This window comes from Pogoniulus pusillus, chromosome 19 (assembly GCF_015220805.1).
Source record: "Pogoniulus pusillus isolate bPogPus1 chromosome 19, bPogPus1.pri, whole genome shotgun sequence".
NCBI classification, from domain to species: Eukaryota; Metazoa; Chordata; class Aves; order Piciformes; family Lybiidae; genus Pogoniulus; species Pogoniulus pusillus.
Genome location: NC_087282.1, coordinates 4,827,682 through 4,850,532, shown reverse-complemented (window position 1 = coordinate 4,850,532; position 22,851 = coordinate 4,827,682). Strand labels below are relative to the sequence as shown.

At 53.0% G+C, this 22,851-nt stretch overlaps 1 long non-coding RNA gene across 3 annotated transcripts; it reads left to right on the top strand.

Annotated features, from left to right (window-relative positions):
- Window positions 1–923: 923 nt before the first annotated feature.
- Window positions 924–18,501, top strand: LOC135183803 (uncharacterized). 3 transcript variants are annotated; one of them, XR_010305728.1, is made up of 4 exons: window positions 924–993; window positions 1,137–1,183; window positions 15,038–15,320; window positions 18,352–18,501. It is a non-coding gene; the product is annotated as an uncharacterized LOC135183803 (long non-coding RNA). The 3 variants fall into 3 exon arrangements; XR_010305727.1 differs by lacking the exon at window positions 18,352–18,501 and adding an exon at window positions 16,783–17,265; XR_010305726.1 differs by lacking the exon at window positions 18,352–18,501 and having other exon boundaries at window positions 15,038–15,899.
- The last annotated feature ends 4,350 nt before the right edge of the window (window positions 18,502–22,851 follow it).

Sequence of the window (22,851 nt, the reverse complement as noted above, 5' to 3'; positions counted from 1 at the left end):
AAGACTAAGAAGGGTTTGGACAAACGTTTATAACTGAGGGCTGCCAGGAGGTAGGGGACAGGCTCTGCTCACTGCTCCCTGGGATAGGACAAGCAGCAATGAATGGAAGCTGCAGCACAGGAGGTTCCAGCTCAACACAGGGGGGAACTTCTTGACTGTAAGGGTCCCAGAGCATTGGCACAGGCTGCCCAGAGAGGTTGTGGGGTCTCCTTCTCTGGAGCCTTTCAATGCCTGTCTGCATGTGTCCCTCTGTGATCTGTGTTAAATAGTAGTGTCCTGCTCTGGCAGGGGAGTTGGACTCCCTGATGATCTCTTTGGGTCCCTTCCAACCCCTGATGTCCTGTGATCCTGTGACTTAGGAGCACATAAAGACCTCAGTGGGCATAGAATCACAGGATGATAGAGTTGGAAAGGACCTCCAGAAACCATCAAGTCCAGGCCTCCCTGCCAAAAGCAGGATCATGCAGGGCAGTCTGCACAGAAACACATCCAGGTGGGTTTGGAAAGTCTCCAGAGAAGACTACACAACCTCTCTGGGCAGCCTGTTCCAGGGCTGCTTGCCTGGCAGAAAAGACCAACCCCAGCTGGCTACAGCCTCCCTTCAGGTAGTTGTAGGCAGCAATAAGGTCGCCCTGAGCCTCCTCTTCTCCTCTTTCTCCCCCATATACTCCTTTCCTCTCCATCTCCTTCTTTTCCCCCATCTTCCTCCTTTTCTTTCCTTTTCCATCCCTTTCCATCTCCCTCCTTTCAGCACCACCTCCCCTTTCCCACCACAGCTGCCCCTTTCCCACCACACACCACATTTTGCGCCCAAACCCAGAGCACCTGCATCCCCTTGCAGTCTCCTCCCACCCCAGGTGTGACCACTTTGCCCTCCCACCCCAGGTGTGACCACTTTCCCCTCCCTCCCCACTCCCCTTTATATTCAGCCCCAGGAAAGCAAGCCTCAAGCTTGCCCAACTGGGCAGAGGGATCCTCCTCAGATCATCCCTGGTGAGTCCTCATGGTGTGCACTGGGTGAGTGGTGGAGGGGATCTAAAGGCCGGGGGGCCTGGTTGGCCCCCCGGCTAGCTAGGGCCCAAGCTTGACAGTCATTTTAACATCATCACCCACGGGTGCTGGGCTTCCTTCCTTAGGTTGAGCTCCTCTGTGTGTGGCTGAGAGTCCTGCCCCAGGCTGTAAGGTGAGTGAGTGGGAAAATGGTGTTGGTAGAGAAGGAGCTGTTTAGGCAGGGTGGAGAGGAGTGGTGGAGCAGGGGCTGCTTGGGGCAGATGGAGTGAGGAGAGGTGTAGCAGGGTCTGTTTCTCCCCTCAGATGAGGAGCATAATTTCTCCTAGGAAGAGTCTTTCTGAGATTCAGCTCTTCTAAGATCTAAGTCCAACCATAACAAGTGTCAAACCAAGGGCATCAGCAGGGTAAGATCCTCCCAGAGCACTTGAGCATGGGTGCACAGCAAAGTAGGTTCAGGTTTGCATAGCACCTTGTGAAGATGAGAGCAAGTTGCTGTGAATGGTCCTAAATGTGCTCATTAATGGCTTAGCTACCTCAGCAACTGCCTCAGGTAACCAGTTTTAGGAGACCCCATTTTTGCCTGGTGCATCAGAGAGAGGATTTGGTGGGGTGGGGTTGTAAAGCTAGGACTTGGCTGGGAGCCTTATCAAATTGGAGTGCTTTGGGTGGAAAAAAGACTTTTAAAGCTCATCCAGTCCCCCTGGTCTGCAGTGAGCACAAGATTGGGTTGCTCAGAGCCCAGTCCGAGCTGATCTGGAATGTTTCTATGAGTCACAGCAACATGCAGGCTGGCAAAGCCCCTCAGCTGTGAGCCCAAGTCCAATCTAGAACTCTACAAGGTTCATATTAAACTGTAGCCTTAAGCACCACATCCAAACCACCCTTAAACACATCTAGGGTGGGTGACTCCACCACCTCCCTGGGCAGCTCGTTCCAGTCCCTGACTACTCTCTCTATGATAAACTTCTTCCTAATGCTCAATATAAACCTGCTCAGCCTCAGCTTGAGGCCATTCTCCCTTGTTCTGTTTCTAATTCCCTGTGAGCAGAGCCCAGCAGCAGCCTCTCCACAACATCCCTTCAGGTAGCTGTAGACAGCAATGAGGTCTCTCCTCAGCCTCCTCTGTTTCAAACTCCAGCTCCCCTGTTTTTCTCACTGGCCCCTTTAACAAGGGGAGCCTTGGTGGGTATGTCTGCCATTCCTCCTCTGCTGCTGCTCCCCAGCCCTGCTGTGATGGTTTGGGTGTTACCTGCTCCCTCCACACGCTTTGGAAGATCACCCAGACTAGACTGAGTCGATCTGGCAACTGAAGAATGAAGCTATGTTTACAGCTCAGCACAGTCTATGAGCAGATATCCACAGTATATACAGAAATATAGGAGTTAAAAAGCAACACAGGAGCACAGCAGCCCTCCCAGAAACCTGAGTTCCCAGGAGGAGCTCTCAACCACCCTTCCACCTTCTCAGCTTTCTACTTTACCCTGGACTTTGCTTTATGGTAGTTTAGGGAAGGTTAGGAAGCAGAAGGATTAATCACCTAATTAGGGAGAGAATTGCCTGCAGCCAGAGTCAGAGAGAAACTCTCTTATCTGTATTTGTGTTCTTGTTCTTATACATCTCAGCAAGCCTCTGAGTGCAGCAGACATCACCACTGTTTCCTTTTCATAGCCTATCATCTAATTCTCCTCACCAAAATATCCCAGCTAGGCTCAACCTGGCACACCTGCACCTTGCTTTTGGCTAAAAGCCTCCTCTCACAGCACAGAAATGATGCTGCAGCCTGCTGGAGCCCAGCTCTGACAGCAGTGAACCACAGGAAGGTCTTGCTGAGGGACCTGGTAAGGTCTCTTGCTGTGTCCTTGATCGCTTGGGGATGTGTCCTACAGGTCCCTGAGAATGAAACAGGAGTCACACAGGAAGCCAAACTGGCTGACCACAGCAGGGTCTTGCTGTCAGCATTTGCTGAGCTGGGATGGTGGTTTCCAAGGGTCAAGTTGAGCCTATTTCTGGAGGAGACAAAAGTGCCATTTCCTGATGTATTTAGGGTTGAACTGGGTCTGCAAAATCTCTTCTTGAGGTTGATGGGGAGGGCAGCAGGATTAGCACACAAACAGCTGTGGTGCCTTCAGTCCTAAAATACTCTCTGAAAGGGGATCCTGGCCCCAGGGCTGAGCTCAGCCACCAGCTTCTGCTTCATTGTCCTTGTTCAAAGCACCTGTGCTGTGACTTGTCACTTGTCTCTGCTGTGGGGGCAGAGCAGGCTGAGTTCAGTCCCCACTGCAGGGTGGAGAAGGGGCCCTGCACATCCCTTGTTCCATGCCAGCCACAGGTGCAGCTGGATGGGTTTCCTGATGTGCATCCCAAGCAGAGATGGTCCAGACAGATGATGAAAGCCCTGACAGGTAGAGGAGAAGGGCCAAGATGGAGGTAGGATCTACTGATGCTCTGAGGGGCCACAAGCTTTGTTCCAGCCGCAGGGCAGAAGGGTGGCACCTCCTGCATCCCCTCCATGCCCAGCATCCTCACCAAACCCCAGCAGTCACCTTTCACACCACTGCTCTGTCCCCTACAACCACCCCACACATCCCCTGTGGGCACCCCAAAGTCCCCTGGGTTTGCTTTGGACAACGAGGAGGAGTCAGAGCATGGAATGGTCCTGTTTAACACAACTCCACCACCTGGCAGTTGAGCTTTGGTGTCTTCCAAGCATCTTCCCTCAGAGAAGAAACCTCAGCCCCAGACAGAACACCTCGGGGGGGGGGGGGGGGGGGGGGGGGGAGGTGGGGGGGGGTGTACATTTCTAGCTCCAAAAAGGCTTCACAACAGTGGAAAGGAAGGCAGAGAGACTTCAGATGCAATGACTGCATCATCCCCATCTCACACCCTACAAATCAAGGTGTGCCATCATGCCTAACTCTACTCAAAGGATGGTTTGGAGTCAGATTTCAGATGATGTTTATGGCCCCAGATGTTAGTTCAGGACTTTTCTTCCCTCCATATTCCTCATGGGGTCCTCAAGCAGTGGAGTAGACCCCTCTCACTGAAGGGAGTGCTGTGTAAAGGGATATGTGAGCTCTTCAAGCCCTATAAAAAGGACCAAGAGAGCCAGTGGCATCCTGGCCTGCATCAGGAATGGTGTGGTCAGCAGGAGCAGGGAGGTCATTCTGCCCCTGTACTCTGCACTGGTTAGACCACACCTTGAGTACTGTGTTCAGTTCTGGGCCCCCCAGTTTAGGAGGGACATTGAGATGCTTGAGTGTGTCCAGAGAAGGGCGACGAGGCTGGGGAGAGGCCTTGAGCACAGCCCTACGAGGAGAGGCTGAGGGAGCTGGGATTGGTTAGCCTGGAGAAGAGGAGGCTCAGGGGTGACCTTATTGCTGTCTACAACTACCTGAGGGGTGGTTGTAGCCAGGAGGAGGTTGCTCTCTTCTCTCAGGTGGCCAGCACCAGAACAAGAGGACACAGCCTCAGGCTGAGCCAGGGGAGATTTAGGCTGGAGGTGAGGAGAAAGTTCTTCCCTGAGAGAGTCATTGGACACTGGAATGGGCTGCCCGGGGAGGTGGTGGAGTCGCCGTCCCTGGAGCTGTTCAAGGCAGGATTGGACGTGGCACTTGGTGCCATGGTCTGGCCTTGAGCTCTGTGGTAAAGGGTTGGACTTGATGATCTGTGAGGTCTCTTCCAACCCTGATGATACTGTGATACTGTGACTTTCATCTCCCACACCTGAGTGTCAGAGTCACTAGTGGGGTACCCCTTCCCACAGGCACTCAAAAGGGATCTGGCAGAGCAGCTTTGCATGAAGAAAGCGATGACCTCCCTGTGCTTACCATGCAATTTGCTTTTCTCACCCTCAGGAAAGTGAGCAGGCACTCACTTTTCTTCCCAAAACCTCCAGAGCTTGGATTTCTGGATTAACAGGGTTCCTTGTGGGGCCAGGACATGTTAGAGCCCAGCTCTCCTGAGAAAACCTCTTGAACATCAAAGCCCTGATGGCTGATCTTGCCATTACCTGCATTGGCGTGACCACAGCCCCGACTGGTGAGGCTGAGGCAGGGTAAGAGGAGATGGGAACTTCCCAGTGAAGCTGGTCTGGGCCAGGCTGGACAGGCCATGACTGCTTGGGTCTGCTGTAGCATCTGGTCTGCAGTTGGCAGACACAACACTCAGCAACTTTCCCTGAGCTGTGGAAAGAATAACGACGGAGTAAAAAATAGTCCTGGTCCCCTGTGAGCCTTGTTCATTAAAAGACAACAACATGTTTTATGGCTCACGTGTTCTCCTCTTGCTGCTTTGCTCCAGAGCAAGAGCCAGCCAGATAATAAGTGAGGCTCCATGAGCCCTCCAAAACCATCTCCCAGGCACACACGGGGCCATAACTCAGCCTCTGTCAGCGACTCCATCAGTCCCACCCCGGGACCACCCCATGTGCTGCTGTCCTCCTCCCTCCTCTCTGCCGCTGACCCTCTCCCGCTGTGGCCGCAGGGAATATGAGCTCACTGATTGGAAATCGATAGGACTTCAGCTCACACCTGAGCTGCAGGCACTGCCAGATGAGAGGCTGGCTGCTCCCTACCCTGTCTGGCCCACTCAGCAGATTCATAGAGTCAAGCAGGTTGGAAGAGAGCTCCAAGATCATCCAGCCCAACCTAGCACCCAGCCCTAGACAATCAACCAGACCATGGCACTAAGTGCCCCAGCCAGGCTTGGCTTCAACACCTCCGGGCACAGCAACTCCACCACCTCCCTGGGCAGCCCATTCCAATGCCAATCACTCTCTCTGCCAAAAACTTCCTCCTAACATCCAGCCTAGACCTCCCCTTGCACAGCTTGAGGCTGTGTCCCCTTGTTCTGCTGCTGCTTGCCTGGCAGAAGAGCCCAACCCCACCTGGCTACAGCCTCCCTTCAGGTAGTTGTAGACAGCAATGAGCTCTGCCCTGAGCCTTCTGTTTTCCTTTCCTCCCCCCCCCCCCCATATTTTCCTTTCTTCTCCATCTCTCTCTTTTCCCCATCTTCCTCCTTTTACTTTCCTAATGAGATCTGCCCTGAGCCTCCTCTTCTGCAGGCTGCACACCTCCAGCTCCCTCAGCCTCTCCTCACAGAGCTGTGCTCCAGGCCCCTCACCAGCTTCATTGCCCTTCTGTAGACATGTTGAGTTACTGAATTGGGGGGCCCAAAAATGGACACAGTGCTCAAGCTGTGGTTCTAGGTGAAGGATGTGCCAGCTGCTTCTACCACAAGCCCTCCCTAAGGTCTCCCAGATAGCTTCTTGTGGCCTCTGCTCTTTGTACCATTATGGAGCTGCTGCTGCTACATCCTCTCTAAATATGTTTTTAATGTTGAGTTTGCATCTCACTCAGATTCAATAACTGATCTGGGAGCATCTAAAGTGCATCTTTAAAGTGGAGCCATCGTAATTATTGAATATTAGATGCCATCATTGGAGTATTAAACCCATATTTCCATACAGAAATAGTTTGGATGGACAGGGTGGGGAGGGCTGCACCTCACAGGCTGCACGCTGAGTGCCAAGAAAAGGTCCAGCAGCAGTTTGTGTTTCTGCTGAGTTTCAGGTCAGCAGGATCCCAAAGCACTTCCCACGTGTCCACAGTTGTGCAGTCACTGCTTCCCCCTGGAAATGCAGCATCTCTTCTGTGCTCAGCATCTGTACCAGCAGCTCAGACAGGAGAGAGATGCAAGGTGGAAGAAGGTTTCAGGAAGCACCAGCATCACTCAGCTGCATCCTTTAGTATCATTGCTGGGCTTGGACTGATAAGGACTGGTCTAAGACTCTGCTCTTGGAGATCAACCAATGGAGTGCTGCCTCCTTAGACTAAATGTGGTAGCCACAAGATAATTTTGGCAGCTCAGTGATTGCATTTGGATGTTAAGAATGCAGTCAAGAGGCTGCATTTGCATTCTGTCCAGTGAGGTCACTCAATAGTGCATCCCCAGTGCAAGAGACAGAAAACTACTGGAGATAGTCCAGAGGAGGCTACAGAAATGCTGAGGGCCTGGAGCATCTCTGTGAGGAAGAAGAGCTGAGAGCCCAGGGGCTGTTCAGTCTGGAGAAGAGCAGCCTGAAAGGGGATCTGATCAGCATCTCAATAGCAGGAAGCAAGAGGATGAGGCCAAATTATTGTCATTGGTGCCCAGCGACAGGACAAGAAGCACACTGGAACCCTAGGAGGTTCCATCTGAACAGGAGGAAAAGCTTTGCTCTGAGGATGCTGGAGCCCTGGCCCAGGTTCTTTGGAGAGGTTGTGGAGTCTCCTTCTCTGGAGAACTTCCATACCCACCTGGACATTGTGATCCTGGCAACCTGCTGTAGGTGACCCTGCTTTAGCAGGGACAGGATGATCTCCAGAGATGCCATTCCCATCCTCCCAATGCTGGCGTTCTGGCATCATTTTTAACCTGGTTTGCTCACTCCATCCCAGCAGCTGCACCAGCAAATGGGACTCTCAGCTGAGCAGAACCTCTTTTGAAGCCAGCCCCAAGGAGGCTTGCTCTCAGGGTCAGTGTGCACATATTGTAACCATGCAGCTAATGCTAAACTCCAGAAGGTGCATCAGTGCCACTGAGGGCCCTGCAAACACCTGGAATTAGCCAGTCAAGGACTGAGAGTGCCTCTGTGATTTCCCCATCTTCAACATTTTGATTCTCTGATGGATGCACCCAGGGGAACTGCTTGAGAGTCTCTTATAGAGACACTTCCTCAGTAATTTGACCATGAGGTTTTATCCTCCTGTGCTCCCAAGCAATCAGAGGAGCATCAGCCCTTCCCTTGATCACTCCAGACTTTGATATCACCAGGCAAAAGGGCTCCACGCCTCCAAGACCTGCATGTTTTACAGTCACAGAGGTGGAGATCACAGACCCCATCAACCAAGGAGCATTACTAAAGAGACAGGTGCTGTGATCTGTCACTGGAGTGCCTTCAGACATTGTGAATCACATCTCCAAGGCTGTGATCTGTCACTGGAGTCCCTTTGGATGTTGTGGATCGCATCTCCAAGGCTTTAAAAGGGAGCAGACATCAATGAGCAGAGTGAGCAGTCAGTCCAAACAGCTCTTCCTGGGGCCACAGACATCCTGGCCTAGGCCCTGAGCTGCAACAGGAGTTGGGGCAATTCATTTAATTTTCTTAGAATCAGTCAGGGTTGGAAGGGAGCACAAGGAGCAGCCAGTTCCAACCCCCCTGCCATGCCCAGGGGCACCCTACCCTAGAGCAGGCTGCCCACAGCCTCACCTCCAGCCATGGGGCATCAACCACCTCCCTGGGCAACCCATTCCAGCCTCTCACCACTCTCCTGCTCAACAACTTCCTCCTCACATCCAGGCTGAATCTCCCCACCTCCAGCTTTGCTCCATTCCCCCCAGTCCTGTCACTCCCTCACAGCCTCAAAAGTCCCTCCCCAGCTTTTTTGTAGCCCCCTTCAGATCCTGGAAGGCCACAAGAAGGTCACCTGGGAGCCTCCTCTGCTCCAGCCTGCACAGCCCCAACTCTTTCAGTCTGTGCTCACAGCAGAGCTGCTGCAGCCTCTGAGCATCCTCCTGGCCCTGCTCTGGACACACTCCAGCATCTGCACATCCTTCTTGTAATGGGGGCTCCAGAACTGGATGCAGTGCTCCAGGTGGGGTCTCAGCAGAGCACAGCAGAGGGGGAGAATCACCTCCCTGGCCCTGCTGGCCACACTTCTCCTGCTGCAGCCCAGGCTCTGCTTGGCTTTCTAGGCTGCAAGTGCACACTGCTGGCTCCTGTTGAGCTTCTCATCCACCAGCACCCCCAAGTCCCTCTCTTCAGGGCTGCTCTGCAGCCTTCTTCTTCTTTTCCTTCCTTTTCCATGTGGGCACCTCAGCAGGTCTGTTTTTACCCAGGCACTCCTGTGTTTTCTCACAGAGTGCAGGTTTGAGGGATAGGGATCAAAATCTCTCCATGTCTCTATTTTGCCTTTCTGGGGTTAGAAGCAAGCAAGGAGCTGTGGCACGAGGGCAGGGAGGGAGCTGCACAACTCTTTCCCTCTGTCAGGACTGAGCTGGGAATGCTCAGATTTCCCTGGAGTCCATTAAGATTAATAAATTGGCTTTTCTCACCCAGGCAAGATTATCCTTTGGGATTTATTACCTCAGGGTTTAGCAGCAGCTCAGTTATAGACCAACTCTGATCAGTGCTAGGCAAACACATGGAAAAGAAGTTGGACTTTAGCACGGTGGGGGTTGAGAAGTGACCTCTGGAGATCATCTAGTCCAACCCTCCTGCTAATGTAAGGTCACTCACAGCAAGGTCACAATGCCCAGGTGGGCTTGGAGTCTCCCCAGAGAAAGAGACTCTGCAGCCTCTCTGGGCAGGCTGGGCCAGGGTTGCAGCACCCTCACACCAAAGCAGTTTCTCCTCATAGTCAGATGGAACCTCCAAGGGTCCAGTTGGTGCCCACTGCCCTTGTCCCATCACTGGGCACTAAGTCCAGGCTCTTAGATAGACCAATCTGGATGTTCTCTCTGCTCAGGGAGTTCCTAAATCAGAAGGTGGAAGACCAAAGCTTGTTCCTGTTCTGTTTGATCTCTGCTTTATCTCCAAATTTGCCCCTGGGTGAACAAGGCTCTGAACTGATCCAGCAACAACATTTTGTTAGACTTGTTATCCTGGGGAAAACAAACCAAAACCAAGGCACAATGTCTGGAAGCGTTCCTGTGGCACACTATGGCTGCTTCCCAAGCACTCAGCAGGTGACAAGGAGAGATTTGTCCTAATGTGTGGCTGCTGGAGCTTGTCCAGAGAAGGACAACAAAGGTTGTGGAGGATTTAGAGGATAAATCTTTCAAGAAGGAGCTGAGGTTGAGTAGTCTGGAGAAAAGGAGGCTGTGAGGAGACCTCCTTGCTCTCTGCAACTGCCTTAAGGAGACTGGAGCAAGGTAGGAGTCAGTCTCTTCTAAATAAGAAGTGATAAGACAAGAGGAAACATCTTCAAGCTGTGCCAGGGAAGGTTTAAATTGGACATGAGAGCTAATTTCTTCCCCAGAAGCATTGTAAAGGCCTGGAACAGGCTGCCCAGGGGAGTGGTGGAGCCCCCAGCCCTGGAGGGGTTTAAAAACCATGGAGCTGTGGTGCTGAGTGCTATGGTTTAGTGCTGACTTGGCTAACTTGGACTTAGTGATCTTAAAGGTCTCTTCCAACCCAAACAATTCTGTGATTCCATGATTCTTTTGTTCCCCAGTCCTCCCAGCATCAAACACTGTAGTGGGACCAGGAGCAGCCTGGATCAGAACAGACCCCTCCAATCCCCCAAAAAAAACCCTGACTGGCAGCCTGCAGAGCCAGGCTGGGAAGCAGCAACTTTTTGAGCTATTTCAGTCTCAGCAAGAGCTGCAAAATTCATGAAAAATAGAAATCGTTGTCAGCAAGAAGCCAAACTCCCATTTCTGCAAGCTGCTTCACGCCTGGGATTGCTGCCTGGGGCTGGCCACCTTGCTGGGTTCTGTCACAGAATCAACCAGCTTGGAAGAGACCTCCAAGCTCATCTAGCCCAATCTATTCCCCAGCCCTAGCCAGTCAACCAGACCATGGCACCAAGTGCCTCATCCAGGCTTTTCTTCAACACCTCCAGCCACAGCGACTCCACCACCTCCCTGGGCAGCCCATTCCAATGCCAATCACTCTCTCTGCCAACAACTTCCACCTAACATCCAGCCTAGACCTCCCCTGCCACAACTTGAGGCTTCATCCCCTTGTTCTGATGCTGCTTGCCTGGCAGCAGAGCCCAACCCCACCTGGCTACAACCTCCCTGCAGGTAGTTGTGGGCAGCAATGACGCACAGCTTTCTGAGACACACCTCTCCGAGAGTCAGCCCCGTGGCTGGGCATTGGCTGTGGCTGCAGCCCTGCTGCCGGGGCCATCCCCCTGCCCTTCGCCGGCCCCAGCGGCGCTCGCTAGCAGGCTGCGGGAGCCGCCCGGCGAAGCTGTCAGGGAATCTGAGAAGCGCAAGTGTAAAATCAGCATGTTTCGTGGGACGGCGGGCACAGACTGCCCATATGTTACCCACACACATCACCAGTCAGCTGGGAAATGCACACATGTTAGAGGCTTTCGTTTCCCCACTTCTCCCTGTTGGGCTTGTCAGAGAGATTTCGCTGCCAGCTCCTATACCTCTGCGCGAAGCGCACGGCTCCATCTCTCACAGATGGACTTCCCTCTCGTCTGGGCTTTGATCAAGGAGAAAAAAAAACAACCCAGCAAAGGGAGGATGGGGGTGGGGAGGTGGGATTATTAGCTAGAAATGTGTCTGTGGAAGCACTTGTGTGTGCAGCTTGGTTCTGCGTGGTTGTTCTCTTGTGCATTGGCTTCGAGGGGATGCTTGACCCTGTCTCGGGGGTATCACAGAATTAATCAGGTTGGAAAAGACCTCTAAGATCATCGAGTCCAACCTATCACCTAACCCTTCTAATTAACTAACCCATGGCACTAAATGGCTCATCCAGCCTCCTCTCAAACACCTCCAGGGATGGGGACTCCACCACCCCCCGGGCAGCCCATTCCAACGCCAATCACTCCTGCTGGGAAGAGCTTCTCCCTAACATCCATCCTGAGCCTGCCCTGGCACAGCTTGAGGCTGTGTCATAGAATCAGCCAGGTTGGAAGTCACCATGCCTGGAGGTGATTTTAAAGGTGCTGAGGGATATGGTTTAGTGATGGTATTAGGTTAACCTTAATGATCTTAAAGACCTCTTCCAACCAAAATCACAGAATCACAGAATGAACCAGGTTGGAAGAGACCTCCAAGCTCATCCAGTCCAAGCTATCACCCAGCTCTAACCAATCAACTGGACCAAGGCACCAAGTGCTTATTGGAGACTGAAGGAGACAGGCAGAATGGAGCACCTATAGGAGTTGCCCCTTTGTTAGATTGGACTCGATGATCTTAGAGGTCTTTTCCAACCTGATTAATTCTGTGGGTACTAAAGGTCTCTTGCTTCTCCTGTACAGGAGCCAGCCCAGTGCACGTGGTGTAAAACCAGCTTGACCATCTGAAGTGACCTTTTTCCAAGCCCATCCCTTCCCCTTGGTCAACAGCTCACATCACTGCCAGCTCTGGGCTCCCCCCATCAGATGTGAGATGCAGGGCAGCAGTGATATTTGGAGTGGAGGAAGGAGGAGGAGCAGGATCTGGGACAAGCCATGCTGCTGTGTTTCTAGTTAAGCACAGACATTTGGTGACTTAGGTTTGCAGGGTTATTCCTCTCCTGTCACTGCAAGGGAGGAGAAACTCCTTGAGAGGTCAAGGGCCAGAACTTTGCCAGAGAAAGCCACTGGAAACTCTGATCACCTCCAGCAGTCTTCTGTTCAGGAGGAGCTGAAACAGCCTGCTGCTTTGCCGCTCCTCTCATCTTCCCATCAGGAGGTGGAGAGGATGGAAATGTTCAGCAGTGTTTTCACCAGGATGCTCAGAGCCCTCCTGAATATCTCATCTGGGCTCATCAGAGTGCCTTTGTCTGTGTGCTCTGGATCACGGGTGGCAAGGAAAACAGATTTTGTCCCAGCTGCCAGTGCTGGAGGAAGAATGCAGCCCAGCCTGGACCAGGGGAGCTGAACACAACACAGAGGCAACCTGGGTGGGACCTGGTGGGTGGAAAGAGGAACAAAGGGAGAGAAAGGGATGGAACCATGGGTATGTCTAAACCATAGCACGTGGATGCAGACCAGCTCAATAGCTCTGGGAGGAGTTCTTGAAGGAGCTCCTTTGCTTTGCTGGTTGAGAGGAGGTTGTAACAACCAGAAAAGGTGATGAGGGCAACAGGGAGAGGAGCTTGTGTTTGCTAGAAAAGAGGAGATGAGTTCATGCAGCACCACAAAGTTTTCTTTAACTTTCCCAGGAGCGTGAGCAGAGGCTGGAGCTGCTTATTTATTAGCAACCCTTTCAAAGGTGCTGCCAATCCAGTTCTGGCAGCAGTGGCACCAACGGGACACCCCCATGGCATGAGGGAGCTGGCATCCTTGTCCGGGGAGATCTCACTTGTCCACAAGAGGATGCTCATCCCTGAGCATCTTTCAGGGTGCATCCTCTTGCAAGGGGGGGGATGGTTGTGGGGACAGCAGGGCCCATCTCAGTGGAGGGAGGCAGTCAGACTGCTGGCAAGGAGCTGTGCTGAGCAGTTCCAGCTCAGCAGATCTGGCACCTGCTGAAGGCGAGGGCAGAGCAGGCGCCTTTGAAATGCAGTGAACGGAAAACCAGCCGGAAAGCAGAGCTTGCAGAGGGGACCGTGGCCAGGAAAACAACAGCAGGGTAGATGAGGGTGGAAAGAAAACTCAAAGTTCCAACAGCTTAATTTGCCCTTTCTGAACAAAACCGTGCTTGAGAAATCCTGGGAGCTCTTGCCTTGCGTGGGCAGAGCGAAGCCTCCGACTCTGCCTTGCAGGTTGTGTTCTCCAAGTAAAATTTCAGGGCACATCTCAGAAGGAAGCAAAATGATTTAAAAAGGATGAAAGAACAGGGAGGGGAAAGAACCAAGCACAAAGAAAATGAACATTTGACAGTGATCCAAACTGACTTAGTTTTCATTTAACTGATAACACCCCCCCCCCCCCCCTCAAATCCTTCAGCCTTTGGAGATGATGTGGCAGCAGATGATTAACTGCTGACCATGACAGGATGTGCTGCTCTGTGAGCATCCCTGCACCCCTTCTGCTTGGCATGGCTGCTCACATGGATGCAGGAGACAGGGGAGGGTGGGGCACCTTCATAGGCTTACTTTCAGTCACTGAGCACTTGCACCCTGCGTGAAAGGTGACCAGGATTCTGATGTGGTTGCATATCCTCAGCTCATGGGGTTATTTTGGGGGGTGGGGGAGGGTGCAGCAGCAGATGAGGGCACTGAGGTTGTTCAACCCGAAGAAAAGGAGGATCAGGGGAGACCTTCTCATTCTCTGTAACTCCCAGAAAGGAAGCTGGAGTGAGGTGGAGGTCAGTCTCTTCTGCCAAGGAGCAGGGGATAGGACAAGAGGAACCAGCCTCAAGTTGCACCAGGGGGAAGTTTAGGCTGGATGTGAGGAACAATTTCTCTTCCAAAAAGGTTGTCAAGCCCTAGAACAGGCTGCCCAAGTTGGAGATGGAGTCCTCATCTCTGGAGGGGTTTCAAATCTGTGGAGATGTGGTGCTAAGGAACATGGTTTAGTGGTGACCTGGCAGTGCTGGGTTAATAGGTTGGACTGGATGACCTTGGAGGTCTCTTCCAACCTGGTTGGTTCTATGATTCTAATAGTTGGAGTCAATGATCTTAGAGGTCTCTTCCAAACAAAACCATTATGTGATTCTGTATTTCCAGCCCAAGCTATCTGGGGTCTTACACATCCCTGGCCAGCAGGGTTATTTGAAGTGCATGGAGGCTGCTAGAGGTCGAGATGGGTACTGATAGACAGGGCTGAGTGCCCCTTTCCATGGCTGTGCTTAGTGCCAGGCAGTGCAGCTGTAGCAGGGACGGGCAGGGAAGGTGCTGCCAGCAAGGGAATGTCACAGCAACCCCTAGGAGCTGGCATGAAACCCAGCAGAGACTGCAAAACCAAGCTCCTTCCCACTGCCACCCATGCAGCTTCAGCAACCAGCCCTTTGCCCTTCTCCTGCCCACCTCAGCCCCACTGGCAGCCAGGCAGAGCAGACTGGACAGGGGGAGAAGGCAGAAGGCAGAAAAATCCCCGTGGCACCTTACACAGGTCTGGGCACAGATGGCAGCCAGTGTGCATCCCCCCTCCCTCCCCAGTGCCAGCCTGTCCCTCGAAGGTGACCACGACTCATCAGCCCGCAGCCGCCAGTGCTGTCAGGTCCCGTCTCCGGCGTGACGTTCCAGCTCATTAATTTACCTCATTAGAGGCTCCAGAGGGAGCTGAGGAACTTGGGTGCCATTTTTCATCCCGGTTTTCAGCCCCTGAAGCACATGTGAAAAGAAACACAGGCAGGGCCCCCCCCCCCTCGCTGCTTCCCTCCTCGCCGGCGTGAGGCTCTGACCTCTCTGCTTTCTGCCCCGGGTTCTAAATAGCCTTGCAGATTTGTCACCGGCCCCCTTGTCATCCTTCAGCCGCGATCCACTTGAGCAGGACGCTTTGCAGAGCCAAGCAAAACAGCCTGCGTGGGACCTCCCCAAGAAAAGCCAGACCTGCTCGCTCGCCCCGACGGCAACGTGCGCCGGAGCCCATCCGTCCTGCCTGACAGCAGCAGCAGCAGCTCCGAAAAGCAGCCCTGGGAGAAAAAAATGTCCTGCAAAATAGCCTGAAAAAACCTGAATTCTTACATGTTGCCGCCTCCAGGATAAATGAGATAAGGTCTTGGGCTCTGATTGGGTAGGGGAAATGCTCTTTTCCCTGGGGAGCTTCGCAGTTATTCATCAGCAGGGGGAGGAAGGAGCCCCAAGTGCCACGAGGGTCCCAATGGGATGTGTTCTGGCGCCCCTGGAACTGGGACACACCCCCCCTGTCGCCAAGTGCTGGCAGCTGCCAGCCCACCCCAGGGCCCTGCTTGCTGGTAGCCTCATCCAGGGCAAGCTGGGACTGGGAACCCTGGACCCATGGCCCTGCAGAGAGCCCGAGCAGGGCATGGACTGGTGGGAATGGGAAAGTGCTGGCAGCAGCTTCGGGCTGCTCTTGCCTCATGGAGTGACCAGAGGCTGGTCATGCCCTTCTTTCTCCATTGCTTAAAAGAGGGGTGGATTTGCACCTCTGGCACTGCCACCCCCAGTGAATTGGGAGTTCCTTTAGTTTCATGTGCTGTGCAGAAAGCTGTACAGAGCCTCACAGCAGGGCTGCCACACTTGGCTCTGCCCTTCCCCTCTCCCACCACCCAGCCTGTGTGGACATCTCAGGGGCTGCAGAGGGGCTCCCTGCCCACCACACAACACAGCACAACACAACCCCACTACACCCTGCTCTGCCATTCCACCATTCAGCCACCCCACTACTCCAGTCTACTACTACGCTTGGCTCTGCCCTTCCCCTCTCCCACCACCCAGCCTGTGTGGACACCTCAGGGGCTACAGAAGGGCTCCCTGCCCACCACACAACATAGCACAACACAACCCCACTACACACTACCCCATCATTCCACCATCCAACCATCTCACCACTCCAGTCTCACCCTCCTGTGATCCCAACAGCTCACAATTACCCTCATCATCTCACCATTCCCTCAGCCCTGCACCCTCCCCCCTTCCCCACCTTCCTGCTCTCCACCTGCAGCACCTTTTTGCCCACCCACAAGCCTCGAGTCCATCCTGAGCACAGGACCCCCAGCCCCTCACCCTCCTCTGTGCGAGAAGCAATAATTGGAGTCTGAAATCCCATCTGGAGCTGATCATCCCTGGCTAGCTCAGAGATGTCACTAATGGAAACTTCAGTGTTTTATTTCCAGGGGCTTCTGTCGCTTCCTCCTTCCAGAAGTGATAACCACTTCACAGAGGGGCTGTGGGACAGCCTCAGTCACCCCTCAGCAGTAGCAGCTCTCCAAAGCCATCTGTGATGCTCCAATTCAGACAGCCCTGAGCCCTCCCAGATCTTTGGAATTAGCAGCAAGGGTTTAACACATCTCCTAAAGCCCTTTGCAGTGCTGGGCTTCGTGGCCCAAATCCCTCCAGCCACTACCTCTACTGTCCCCTCCTCTGCCTCCAGCCTGGGACTCAAACTAGCTTCTTTTGGGTGCACACGAGCACACTCAAGCCTGAAGTATCAAGGTCCTGGAGATTAAAAGGCACCATTATGGGAGTCAAACATAAATTCTCCTTTTATTAAACAGAGTAAATGTCATGGGTGAAAAAAACCAGAAGAGGATGGAGAGAAGAGGAGGAGGATTTCATTCCAACTTCCCTTTGCTTTCACTCCTACTCCTGAGCCTGGTTCCTTGCAGTTGTTTATTTAAGAGTCCAGTTGGGAACCCTCATATCTCACCTGCTTTGTGGTGGGATTCTCTGCACCATGCCCACAGCCAATGCCACAGATGGTGTCAGTAGGGCCTGGCTGCTGAAAGCCTTGATCCTTGGCTTGGTGTGGACTGGCACAGTGAAAAAGCACAGTGCCTGTGGTGGGAGCAAGAGAATGAGGCACTGTCCCATGCAGTGGGCACCCATGCCACCTCTTGGTGGGTGTAAAGGGGTGCCACATCACCCCAAGCTGCCTCCTGCCATGCCCTGGGGCTGCAGAGCCCAGAAAAAAGCCCACTTCTCTGAATTCTTTAACCTTCCCCAGCTGCACAGCAGCATCCCTGGGAGCAGAGCTTTGGACAGGGTCTGGAAGCAGAACAGAAGGCAATCCCCTGCAACTCCTGCTCTGCCATTGCCTGCAGCAGGCAGATGAAAGCCACCAGGTAAAGGCTGTGGTGGCCAAATCCCTCCCAGCATGCAGAGATAGATGGACAACAGCAGCCTCTTCCTGCAGATCATAGAATCAGTCAGGGCTGGAAGGGACCACAAGGAGCAGCCAGTTCCAAACCCCCTGCCATGCCCAGGGACACCCTACCCTAGAGCAGGCTGCACACAGCCTCATCCAGCCTGGCCTTAAACACCTCCAGCCATGGGGCATCAACCACCTCCCTGGGCAACCCATTCCAGCCTCTCACCACTCTCCTGCTCAGCAACCTCCTCCTCACCTCCACTCTGACTCTCCCCACCTCCAGCTTTGCTCCATTCCCCCCAGTCCTGTCACTCCCTGAGAGTCTAAAAAGTCCCTCCCCAGCTTTTTTGTAGGCCCCTTCAGATGCTGGAAGGCCACAAGAAGGTCACCTGGGAGCCTCCTCTGCTCCAGCCTGCACAGCCCCAACTCTTTCAGTCTGTGCTCACAGCAGAGCTGCTGCAGCCCTCTCAGCATCCTCCTGGCCAGGGAGTCTGCCTGGCTGGGCTGCCGCAGGGTGGTGGGGAGAGCAGTGGGGTGGCCCCATGGGGATGCAAGCCTGGCTGTGTAGCATCATCAGCATCCCAAGGATGGGGCTCCAGGGGAAGATCTTTGGTTCAAAGGCCAAACCACCCCAAGGTGAGCTAAAGAATTTCCCTTCACTTGATGAGACAGAGCCGAATTTGTGTCACATGCTCGCCTCCTCTAATTGCCCCAGCGCGGCAGCTGCCTGCAGACCCTGGAGCCAGCACAGGGCTCTGAGATCCTCCCAGGCACAACGTGCCCAGACAGGACAGCTCAGCAGCTCCTAACACCCCCTTGGTCCCACCCATACCCCTCTGGAGGGGCGTTGGCACACGCTGTGATGGCAGAGAGCTGCCAAAGAGCAGCAGCAGAGAACCCAGCGCTGATGTTGCATAGAGCCTGTCACAGAGCTGTGAGACTAAGAGCTTCTGGAATATGTTTTTCCTCTTTTCAGGTTTAATTCTTCTGTCAGGACCTTATCCAAGATGGTTTTATTCACACACAGAAGCAGAGAAATGGCTGAACAAAGCAAATCCCTTTTTATACCTCTTGTTATCTGTGTGGTCTCAGGAATGTGGCTGGATTTCATGGATGTAGTGCCTGGCTGTGGGAGTGAGCACGAGTAGGAAGGGGTGAGGGAGGCTGTGAATCCACAGGGATGCACTCCTGAGAGATCCTGCCCACGGTGCTACCCACTTCATGCTTCAGGTGAAGGGTTTGCTCAAGTGGGCTTCATCATAGCGGGGGAGCACTCAGGACACTCCTTAAACAAATCACCACCACGCACAGGGGATCTTCACTGTATGATTTATCCTCACAAGACAGCTGCTAACACCATGGGGATGGTCCCTCTATGCACCTCTGGACCATCCCAGCAGATGAAACCAGGGCCACCTACACCTTACAACCTGTCCACGCTTGCTGATGTCCCTCATTGCCATTGTCCCAATATTCAAACTACCAAATCAGTGTAAAATTGCCCTGTGGGTTATTTCCCCCCAACCCCCTTCTTCCTTCTGGAAGGGCAAAAATCCAGCCCCAAACCAGGGCTGTGCTTTGAGTAGTTTCAGGGCACATGCAAAAGTCCCTTTTGCTGTGAGCACCTGCTGGAAAGGGCTGTGACAGGGGAACTACCACCATGGGTGGCTTCTGAAGATGATTCCTATCAGAATTCCTCCTGAGAGGTGTGGATGGACCCAGCCCCAAAACAAAAACAAAGGGAAAATGAAGGGTTTCATCCTTTGATCCTCCAGGATCTCTCACCATGGAGCTGGATGAGTGCCACGGTGACAGCACATTGCAGAGGGGATTCATGGGCTGGGCAAGCACAGATTCTGCCCTGTCACATCAGAACCCAGCCCCATCAGCTCCCATTGAGGGCCTGTGGAAGCCTGGCCCAGCACTCAGAAGCATCCCATAAATGAAGAGATCAGTCATGTAACATAGAGGGTGAGCTCCTCCCTGACCTCTGAGTAGATCACCTCATCCTCTGTATCACTCCTTCTGTGGTCTGCACTCCAGGAAGGATGTAGCCAGCACATTCCAGGGCTCCACCACTCAACCTTGCTTTTGCTGGTGGAGCCTATTTGTAGCATCCCAGTGCCCATCAGCCAGGTCAGGGAGAGTGGGCTGGGGACCTCCTTCCTCCTGCATCCTCTACTCCAAACAATGCTTCAGGCCTGGGGCAGAGTGGCTGGAAGCTGCCCAATGGAACAAGACCTCAGGGTGTTGGTTGACAGCCTGGAGACTCGAGGGAGACTTCCTCACTCTCTACAATTACCTGAAAGGAAGATGGAGCCAGGCAAGGATCTGTCCCCTACACCAGGGAACAATTGATAGGACAAGAGGAAATGGACTCAGGTTTTCAAAGGAAGGTTTAGCTCAGACATGAGGAAGCATTTCTTCCCCAAAAAGGTTGTCAAGGCCTGGAGCAGGCTGCTCAGGGTAGTTTCCATCCCTGCAGGGATTTCAAAGCCATGGACATGTGGTGCTGAGGGACATGGTTTAGTAATGTTTGGACCTGATGGTCTTAAAGGTCTCTTCCAACCAAAACAGTTCTGTTATTCTATGCTATGGTTCTGCATCAGGAGAAGAAGGGTGATCAATGTTCACACCCTAAGCCACACAAGCAAGGTGTCCTCTGGTGTGAGGTTGAGCTGTGTGTTGCAGCTACTCACCATGGTTCCAAGAGCTTGCAGCAAATCCATCCTCAGCCCCGCAGCTTGGAGCAGCAAAGACTCCTTTGTGGCTCTTTGCCCTTCCCACAGCACTCAGCCCCTCTCCTTTCTGCCCTCCCTCCCCCTTCCATTTCTCTCTCATACACTTCCAGCTTCCTTCTGTTATCTTTGTCAGCAAAGAGAACCTGATCTGGTCCATTAGCTCAGCCCCACTCCCCTGCTGTCCCCCCCACAGAAGGGGAACATGACACTGCACCACCAAGCACAGATGCGAGCTCTCCATCCTGACAAACATGTGTTGAGAAAGCATTTTTGACCAAGTTCCATATCCAGGGCTGGTGTCAGACAGTGGAGGGGGGAATGAAGGGACCTCTTGGCTGGAGATAAGCAGCAACAGGAAGCCTGCAAGCTAAAAAGGATGCTAGCCCCAGAAGTTTTTGGGGCATGTGTTTTTTTAAAGGGGAGAGCAGCGACACAAAATAATTGCTGAAAGAATGCAGCTTGATTGCAGACAGCAGGGAGAGTCTCAAATCCTGCTTGGAATGAAAGACCAGGGTGATAGCTTAAGGGGAAGAGGAGTTATCAGGCTAGAAGGAGTGATTTATTCCATGAAGGGGATTAAGAGTCCAAAAGTTAATGTACCTAATGTAAAACAGGATGGCTGAGGGCTCTGGGAAGGGGGATGTGAGTGGGAGAGGTGCATGTGGCACTGGAGGTGTCAGGGTGCTGTTGGCTTGGCTAAACCTTCCACCCTTGGCACCCCACCACAGAGCTTGCTGCATCCCTCCCTTGGACAGGCTGTGGAGAGGAGCAACCCATCCCCATGTATGAAGTGTTTCTGCAGCCAGATCTTGATGGCAACAGGAATTTAGGTGCTGGGCAGCTTTCATAGAGTCATAGACTAGTTTGGGAGAGACCTTTAAAGATTTAAAGTCAACAGAGGCATCTTGGATGGAAGCTGCAGCCCAGGAAGTTCCACCTCAATACAAGGGGGAACTTCTTTATTGTAAGGCTCACAGAGCACTGGAACAGGCTCCCCAGAGAGGCTGTGGAGTCTCCTTCTCTGGAGAGAGGCCTTTCAAGGCCTTTCTGGATGTGTTTCTCTGTGATCTGAGCTAGATTGTATGGTCCTGCTCTGGCAGGGGGGGTGGACTGGGTGATCTCTTTGGGTCCCTCTCAATCCCTGACATCCTGTGAGCCTGTGATCTTCAACTAGACCAGGCTGCTCACAGCCCTGTCCAACCTGACCTGGAAAGATTCCAGGGATGGGACATCTTCCCTGTCCAACCTGACCTGGAATTGTTCCAGGGATGGGACATCTTCCCTGTCCAACCTGACCTGGAAAGATTCCAGGGATGGGACATCTTCCCTGTCCAACCTGACCTAGAATGGTTCCAGGGATGGGGCATCTACCACCCCTCCAGGTAACCTGGGACAGTGTCTCATTACCCCTTTAAGGTCAAAGGTTTTGATGGGCTGATGGCTTCGTGTGGAGGATCTGGACAGTGGGTGGCTTAAGAGGTGCCAGGCACCACCATGGCCCATGAAACAAGGCAACATAGGCCTAGGTCTGGTGGAACCCAGATGGTTTCATCCCTCTGTTCCACATGGTCTATGGTCATGGTGCCATGGTCTAGCCTTGAGCTCTGTGGTAAAGGGTTGGACTTGATGATCTGTGAGGTCTCTTCCAACCCTGATGATACTGTGTGATACATGTAGATGGAAACCAAGATGATGTGCCTGGTACCAGAGGATGCTCTTTCCCCAGTATCCTTTGGCATTGGGGCCTACAAGAAAGCTGGGGAGGGACTTTTTAAGCTGTCAGGTAGTGACAGGACTGGGGGGAATGGAACAAAGCTGGAAATGGGGAGATTCAGACTGGATGTTAGGAAGAAGTTGTTCAGCATGAGGGTGGTGAGAGCCTGAAAGAGATTGCCCAGGGAGGTGGTGAAAGCCTCACCCTTGGAGGGTTGGATGAGGCTGTGGATAGCCTGATCTAGTGTGAGGTGTCCCTGTCCACGGCAGGGGGGGTTGGAACTAGATTCTCCTTGTTGTCTCTTCCAGCCCTGACTGATTCTATGATTCTACACTAAGAGGCCATGAAATGGGATTGAGATTGTGGAGGTGTCACAAGGCACACAGCAAAAGAACATCCTCCTTGGATAGGAACCCAAAATATCCCCCCCAACGCACACACACACACACGCTCTGCTCTGCTCTGCTCCTTCATCTCTCCACAGACTGTCAGTGATGGACCAAAATCCTCTGCCAGCTCATCCCACTGGGGCTGGTGGAGTGGTGCCAGCAGCGTGGGCCAGCGTCCCCTCATTGTTCTCTTCGTCCTCCCTCTATTCATCCCTCCCTCTCCTCCCAGGTGCCTCGGCCAGGGAGGGAGGGAATCCTGTCAATGGCTAACAAAAATACTGTGCAAATCATATTAAAATAAAAGGCTCTTGTAATTTTTTTTTTCCTCTTTTTTTGGAGTGTTTATTGAAGTGGTTTCTCTTCAGTTCTTCCACTCCCACCCCCCCATCTCTGTTGGCTCCTTGAACATTTTGGAGCACAGCTGCCAAAAATGCGATGTTTGACCAGCCTCAGTGACGCTTCTCTTGGCCTCGTTCCCTTCCTTTCTCTCTTCAAAGCCTCTCACTCACCCTGCACTTCTTTCACATCACCTTCCACTTGTCCTTCATCTGCAACCTCCTCATCCCTCCCAGGTCCTCCTCTCTTCTGCTCTGCCCCCAAGCAGCGTCTGCACACATAAGAGCTTCTGGATG